This window comes from Nuphar pumila, chromosome 10 (assembly GCF_984573655.1).
Source record: "Nuphar pumila chromosome 10, dmNupPumi1.hap1.1, whole genome shotgun sequence".
Classification (NCBI taxonomy): domain Eukaryota; kingdom Viridiplantae; phylum Streptophyta; class Magnoliopsida; order Nymphaeales; family Nymphaeaceae; genus Nuphar; species Nuphar pumila.
Window position 1 is genome coordinate 101,609,293 of NC_143258.1, and position 8,154 is coordinate 101,617,446.

The 8,154-nt window shown below is 46.4% G+C and overlaps 1 pseudogene across 1 annotated transcript; it reads left to right on the forward strand.

The window, feature by feature from the left end:
• Positions 1 to 4,649: 4,649 nt before the first annotated feature.
• LOC149827640 (NADPH-dependent aldehyde reductase-like protein, chloroplastic pseudogene) lies at positions 4,650 to 5,759 on the forward strand (annotated as a pseudogene). The gene has a single exon (XR_016434548.1). The product of XR_016434548.1 is annotated as an NADPH-dependent aldehyde reductase-like protein, chloroplastic pseudogene (transcript).
• The last annotated feature ends 2,395 nt before the right edge of the window (positions 5,760 to 8,154 follow it).

Consider the following 8,154-nt stretch of genomic DNA (forward strand, 5'->3'; position numbering starts at 1 on the left):
CTCAGTTTTGTGAACCAAGCCTTCGTCAATTGCTTCAGACCGTACAATGCTTTCTTCAGTCTGCATACGTTGTCATCCCGGTTATGGCTTCGTTGAGTTTCGGGGGCAGATTCATGTATACTTCATCCTCTAGGTCCCCGTGGAGGAAGGTGTTTTTGACGTCGAGTTGGTACACGTCCATCTCTTGTTTTAGGTGACGAAAAGGAGAATTTTGATAGAGTTCATTTTGGCGACTGGTGCGAAGGTCTCGTTGAAGTCTATGCCTTTTGAGTGTAGCCTTTTGCCACTAGTCGGACTTTAAAGCGTTCTATGCTTCCATCGTTGTTGTATTTTGTTTTGTAGGTCCATCTGCACCCAACCGGCTTTTTATCTGTCAAGAGAGGGACAATATCCCAAGTATGGTTTTTTTTAGGGCTGGGATTTCATCTTGCATGGCCTTTTTCCAATGTGGCTGAGAGTCAACTTCTTGGAATGACTTTGGTTCTGTCTGGGAGTAGGTGGCGGCTAAAAATGTTAAATACTAGTTTGACATCTTTTGGAAGGATATGTATTTTTCGATGGGGTGATTAGTGGATTTGAGGGCGGTGCTCAAGGTGAGATAGATGTTGTAGTCTTGTAGGTGTATTGGAGCATGAGTGGTTCGAGTTGATCTTATGGTGGGCTCGAGTTCAACCGCGGGTTGTGTTGCATGAGTGCTGGGACTAGGAGGAGGTGTAGGGGTAACAACAGACAGTGGGTGTTGTTGAACGTGGGTGTGTGAGTGAGATTCAATGTTGTGTATGTTGGGTAGGATGAGTTTTTCAGGGACCTGGGTATTGATGTTGGTAGGCTCCCTCTCAGGTTTATGCTCCAACTCGTCTGAGTTGATGCTCTGAAAGAATGGTTCGTGCTTGAAGAATTGCACATCGCGGGAAATGTGGATCTTGTTTTGTTGAGGGTTGAAGCATTTGTACCCCTTTTTGATAAAGGAGTAAACAAAAAATATGCATTTGATGGCCCGCCTGTCCAACTTGTCCTTGTCTTTGCTTTGTAAGTGAACGTAGCAAGTGCATCCGAAGACTCTTAGATGTGCGATGGATAAGTGCTTTCCTTGCAATATGTGCATGGGGCTCGTGTTTCCGATGTTTTTGCTGGGTAGTTTGTTTATGGTGTAGCATGCGACAGTCAAGGTGTCCGACCATAATTGTTTGGGAACGTTGGTTTGAAACATGAGGGCTCTTGCGACATTCAATAAGTGCCATTTTTTGCGCCCGGCAACGCCGTTCTGCTGGGGTATGCTGATGCATGTGTTCTGGGGTAGGATACCTTGTTGACTGAGGTATTCTTTAAATTCATTGTTGGTGTATTCTCCTCTATTATCTGATCAGAGGGTCTTGACATGGGCGCCGAATTGTCTATTCACCATATTACAAAAGTCTTTGAACACATTAAGAACATCATCTTTTTTTGTAAGAAATAAATTCATGTGGCTCTTGAACAGTCGTCAATGAAAGTAATAAAGTACTTAAAACCAGATTATATATGAAATGGTTAGGGTTGGTCCCCAGACGTCGGAGTGGACCAGTTCAAAAATGCTCTTGCAGCGGTCTTCAAAAGCTTCAAACGGTAGCCTTGCTTGCTTTGCGTATTGGCATGCATCGCAGGGCGTATGTGTGTCTACTACCGAATCGAGGAAGAGCGCCTTTAGGACCCGATCAGAGGGATGGCCAAGTCGGTAGTGCCATAATTTATTTTCATCGGTCCTTTTATTTGCTAGCATTGCCTTGATTTCTTTGTCCAACACGTAGAGGTCGTTGACTTCCGTTCCTCTACCAATCGTTCTCATTGTCTTGATGTTCTAAAAAATCACTTCTTTAGCCGAAAATATCACATTGCGTCTGTGGGATTTGGTGATTTTATTGACAGATATGAGGTTGGCAGGGAACTTGGGGATGTAAAGAACGTCGGTGGTTGTTGCATTTTGCAAGAAGTTCTGGGTTCCCTTGCCTTGAACGGGTACTAGTGTACCGTCGACTATGCACACCGGGCTGAGGGATGCTTCGTTGACTGATTCAATCCAGTCGCGGTGGCCGGTCATGTGGTCCATGGCACCAAAATTCATGAGCCATTTGTCTTGGAGAGAACTAACGGTGAGGGCGATGGGAGTCATACCTAAGAATTCGGCTTTACCATCCGTCGTGGTTCTTACCGCTAGGTTGGCCTTGCTAAGCTGTTTGGAGGTCATCCATGCAGATCTCGGGTGTTGGTGGCTTTTTGTAGAACTGGTTGTTCGGGCGGTCTGGTCTTTCAATGATTTCCCAACATCGGTCTTTGGAGTGTCCAAGTTTGTTGCAGTGGGTGCATTTAAGCCTAGTGCTTTCTTTGTTGTGGTTTTTGTCGTTGGGGCTTTTGCCCGGATTGTGGTTGGGCTCTGTGGTGCTTTGCACTTTGAATGCGGATTTCTCGTGGGCACTATTGCTATTGGCTTTATTTTGTGTCCCCATTACCTGCCGCCTGGTCTCCTCGCGTTGTATGGTGGCACATATGTTGTTGAACGACACCGGTGTGTTCGACATCAGTACTTGGCTTCGTAGGTTGTCTTCGCTTTCGTGCAGACCTGCGAAGAGCTTAAAGACCTTGTCTTCCTCTGCTTGGCTTTTGAGCACGGTTATGTCTGTTGTGATGGGTCGATATTGACTCAACTTGTCAATCATTCTGCGCGGCCTGCCTATGTATTCGTGGAAGGGCTTATTGTCTATTTGAAGTTTTGAAATGTGTTGTTGTAGCTGGTACATTCACGCCATGTTATTCTGCTGGCCGTAAACCTCGGCTAGAGATTCTCACAGTTCCTGGGCCGTGTCATGAAATAGGAAGCCTTCAGCCAGTCTTGGCTTCATGGAGTTTAGGAGCCACGACATGACGAGGTGGTTTCCTGACTCTCATTCGTCGTAAGTTGCATGCTCTCTGATGGGGACAGGGCTCTTCTCGTTGACGAACCCGAGCTTGCCTTTCCCACTCAGGTAGAGCATAGTGGCCTTCGACCAAACGAGGTAGTTAGTGCCGTGGTGATCCTGAGGGTGGGGTTCTGCTCTTGCGCAATAGTCTTGGTGGTGGTGCTGTCATGCTGTTCTTCGATGTTGCTGGGGTTCTTTTATGGTCGGAAAAGGGTGAGAGAGACAATCAGGTCTCGGTCCGCTCTGATACCATGTTAAGCAGCAAGAGAGAGCGCAGTGGAGAAGGGATGACGTGGTTCGGCTGTATCGGCCTACGTCCACGGTGCAAAGCTAAGGATTTTTTATTATCAATGATGATATTAGTTACAGCCACACACAGGTATAAATACAAGAGTGCCTAATAGTTACTCATTGACTCCTGCAGTTTTGTCCGTTTTTCTGTTTTGAACTGTAACCCATGTTTTTTTTTTCTGAAAGGCAAGCTGGGGTTAAGCAGACCCCCCCCACCAGTTATTATTCAACTTACTACTAGGTTTTGAACCTGCAACGTCCCACTACACGGAGACGTTCACCGACATAACCTACCAACCACACGGAACCCGTTGGTAAACTCTAACCCATGTTGGCAGTTTGTAGGCTGTTACTTTGTGTTAATGTGGTTGAGGATCACGTCCTGTGGCGACGTTGACCCCAGACTGGTCCTGCTGAGATCCTAATGAGGGGGCCTGGCCTTATCCCCAGCTCTGTTATGAAAAAAATGCTTGCTTACTTGATTTCAATCTGGTTCAGAAGCTACATTCTGAGAGAAAGGGACAAGTTCACAGAGTTTTTACGTTGCCACGACAGTGACCGTAAGTACTGCAGGGAGTGGTTTCTCTATGTAAATGTCACAAAAAAGTGTCCAGATAAATTCTGCAAGGAACGGACTTTCAATATTAGCCAAGAGACACCCACCGAATCTCAAGAGGTTCATTGTACAAGGAAGTCTATCCAATGTCCTCATCTGTTCTTAAAAAAAAAGGTGAAACAAAATTTCTTAAAAGCAAGTCAGATAACGCCGAATAAGGTTGCTCCATGTCGACTGTATGCCCACGGGGTTTTGCGCTGATGAGATGACGATCGGTAGGCCAAGTCCAGTGCGAACAAAGTCACTAATTCAGGGTGCGGATTTCCGTGTAATAAACAAAAATGGTAGGCCTGACCAGCGTTACCAGGTCACTAATTCAGGGTGTAATAAACGAAAAAAGCCACATTTTTTTCTTTGAAGAAGATTTAAAATAATAATTTTACTTTTAAGATAAAAATAATTTCATTTTTATTTGAAAATTGAATGGTTTTTTATGCATTTTATTGACATTTTTCAAGAGAATAAATACACGAAGATTTGGTTGCGCTGGCTCAGCCAAACATACCTACGGGTCGGGTAAAAGTTGTATGTTTGTCATGTTGAGACAGCAGGCAACATGGTAGATAGATAATTATCCTGTTTAAAAGTGGATTTATGTAGCAAGAAATCACCATCGTTGGTGGGCCACTGTGATGGATCTTAGTCCGGACTCGGTCCCACACGGATGAAAAAGTAACCATGGTGAATCCGGACCCATAAAAAGGAGACCACGAATTTTAATTTCTATCCCAATCCAATGATGTGGGCCCCACTCCGCTCTCAATAAGAAGGGGGCACTCTTCCCCTTCCTATCCTTCAGAAGACGTACACCCGGAGAAGTATCAGACCACCATGTCGGAATCCGCCACCGCCACTGCCACTGCCGGTGGAGAGAATCCGACAACATACTTGACACTGCAGGACCGGGTGGCGATCGTCACCGGTGGCTCCCGGGGCATCGGCCGGGGAATAGCCCTACACCTCGCTGGACTCGGCGCCCGCGTCATCGTCTCCTACGCCTCCTCCGCCGACGAGGCGGCGGACGTCGTCTCTGTCATCAACTCCTCTTCCCCCTCCCCCGCCCTCCACAATCCCCGCGCCATCGCCGTCCGGGCCAACGTCTCCGACGCCGGCGACGTCAAGGCCCTGTTCGATGCCGCAGAGGAGCTCGCCGGAGGCGGCGGCGTCGCGGCCCACGTCCTGGTGAACTCCGACGGGGTCCTCGACTCCACGTACCCGCCAATCTCCGCCACTTCGGAGGAGGAGTGGGAGAGGATCTTCGAGACGAACGCCAAGGGGACGTTCCTCTGCTGCCGGGAGGCGGCGAACCGGCTGAGGCGCGGCGGCGGCGGCGGTCGGATCATCAACGTCTCGTCGTCGCTCGTGGCGTCTCTCCGGCCGGGATACGGCGCCTACGTCGCCTCGAAGGCCGCCGTGGAGGCGATGACGAAGATCTTGGCCAAGGAGTTGATGGGCTCCGGGATCACCTCCAACTGCGTCGCGCCGGGCCCGGTGGCCACCGAGATGTTCTTCGCCGGGAAATCGCCGGAGGTGGTGGAGCGGATCGTCTGCGAAAACCCGATGGGCCGTCTCGGGACGCCGGAGGACGTCGCCGCCGTCGTCGGTTTCCTCGCCGGGGACTCCGGCCAGTGGGTCAACGGTCAGGTCATTCGGGTTAACGGCGGTTACGTGTGAAAAAAGGATGGATTTGACCCTCCCTTTCCCTCCTTGCTCTCCTGTTCTTCTTTTTCTCATTGTGCCCTTGGCTATTGGTGTTTCTGACAGATGAGTCCTCTTTGGCTTCGAGTGATGAGCGTTTGGGCAGGGAAAAATTGTGATTTTGTTAGGTTTCTTGAGATATCGTGAACAGTAGCATAACATACTTTCAACATCGGCGTTTGTGTTCTATTAAAAGATTTAGATGGTCTTCTTCTGTGCAAGTACTGTAAAAAAACGGGATAATTCTGGATATCGAGCTTTTCATGTAGAGATTAAGGTAATCGATGACCAGTGAGGTTGGATAGTGACTAAAATCCAGAACTTCCTTGGTTTTGTTTGAGTTCCCCATCATTTGTAAGACTTTTGGTGCGTTGCAGGGAACTGTCATGATTTTTGTTGGGGTTTTTAAATTTTTAGAAACAAGAACAGGATTTATGTGAGGTCGCTTTTTTACTGATAAATGGCCGCGAATTTCAAAGTTGGGGATATCAAGAGCTTGCCTGGATTAGACCTAATATCCAGAATTTCTGAGTTTTCCTGATTTCCTATGTGCAAATTGTGGTTTTGTTTGGGTTCTTGCAGTTTCACGATAAGGGCAGCAACAAAATGGGATAATTTTTTTTTTTCAAAAGGCGAGCTGGGGTTAGGCAGACTCCTGCCAGGTATCATGTAATACAATAATCTATACTTCCTCACCGGGAACCAATCTATCCCTATAGCTAATTTGGCTAAAATCCTAGCTATATTTTAACAACTATATAAAATTCTCCTCTCTTCGTGAGGAATTTTCTAGCCTTATCCCCATCTTCTCAAAACTTAGAGATTCCCACCGCAGAGTTCAGAAAGACTTGGGAATTGGAATCTCTTGCTTTGAAGTCGTTCATGAGTGAACAACCATACTTGGTTTTCCTTGCCTTGGTTCTTAACTGTTTCCCAATCTGACTTGATGGAGAATGTATCTTCGGGCAACTCCAGGCGGTCTGGTAACCAGACATGGTTGTTTACAATTCCTTTCAGTGTCCGGTACTCGTATCGTGTCTATGTAGTGGCCAGCGAGGTACACAATTTATATCTACTTGGTTCCGAACCTTGACTCCTTTCAAATTGTGGTACATAACCCATTTGGTGTTGGTAGAAAGTAGATTTAGTAGCGGTCCCTGAGGACACCAAGGATCGAACCAAAATTCTATTGGGGTCCCCTCTCCAACTTCCCATCTAACTTGATGTAGGATAGTTGTTGCTCCATATATGATGCCTTTCTGTAAGTATGAGCCTTTGCATCCTTGGTGTGACACCCAAATAGATTTCGATCTAAGATACCTATAGTGTATGAGCTGAACCCACGGGGTCCCCAGTTGATTGGCTACCTTCCATGCTTGTTTTGCTAGTCAAGCCATGTTCAGCTTCTGCACAATACAGATGCCCAAATCGCCCTCCTTGTATGGTTTACAGTTTACACACCTTATCCCAACACATTTGATGAGCCTGTTGAAGTATTGAAGCATAATGCAATATCCTATCTTTTTCAGTTACCATATTGAATTTGCACACTCTATACAGTGTGTTTGGCGCCAGGTGGATCCTGATCAAGTTCATGAAATTCAACGTTCTACAAGTCTTGGCAACTTTCCGAGATGGCCGGTATGTTTGGCTTCATAAGAATACCACCCAAGTTCATGAAATTCATGCGCGTCTTCGCCTTATCCTCAAAAAGCTGTATCACAAGGACACAGTTGTGTGCTTGTGTCTTAATAAGAAATTACACAAAAATGACGTCCAGCTCTCTCTCTCACAGGGACACACCACTTTGGGTGTGTGTCCCGCACGACACGAGTGGCCGGGCACACTGTCGTGGACACCCACACACAACCATTATTTTAATATTTTAACAAAGAGGCATTATTATTATTAAAGTATTAGAAATAGTTTTTTATTAAAAAGTTCAAAAAATCGGTTTCCCTTGTGTCTTATTTTCTGAAATTTTTTCAAACTATCGAGTTGAACTCTCTTCACATGTACAGTGTCCTCAAATCATTGTGACATAGGTGTCCAGCGTTCTTTTAGTCGTGTCCATGTGACTGTTAAACAGGAATTAGGGTTTAAAAATCAGGTCATTAGGCATGTGGCGGTCATTGTTTACTTTTTGCTTTTTTGAGCACGATAAGGTTTTGAGGATCAGAAATGATAATTTGGTGGACCCATTAAAACTTGGCTCACCGTAGTCCACGAGCACCTGCACTGAAAGTGACACTTTTTTTTTCTTGATTTTTAGTGGCACTTTAACATGCTCTTGGAGAGGGACACCATTGTCTTATCCGCACCGTTTGTGATATATCCATGTCTGCGTTTCCATTGTGGCCTATTACAAGTCTCTCAATTTGGCCATAATGACTAATTCCCACACCTACTTAGATGGGTCTGCTTAAAGTTTACAAGTTGAAAGAAGCCCAGAGTTTGTTATCCTAGTGGGGCCCGTGGCCACTAGTTGGGTGGTCAAGGTTCGATTCTCATGAGCGTCTCTTCTCTGCGCAAGCCTACGCCCAACATAAGCCCTGAAGGCAAGTGTCTCAAACTCAGAGTTTCACACAGCCGGATGAGACGTCTCAAACTGCAGGT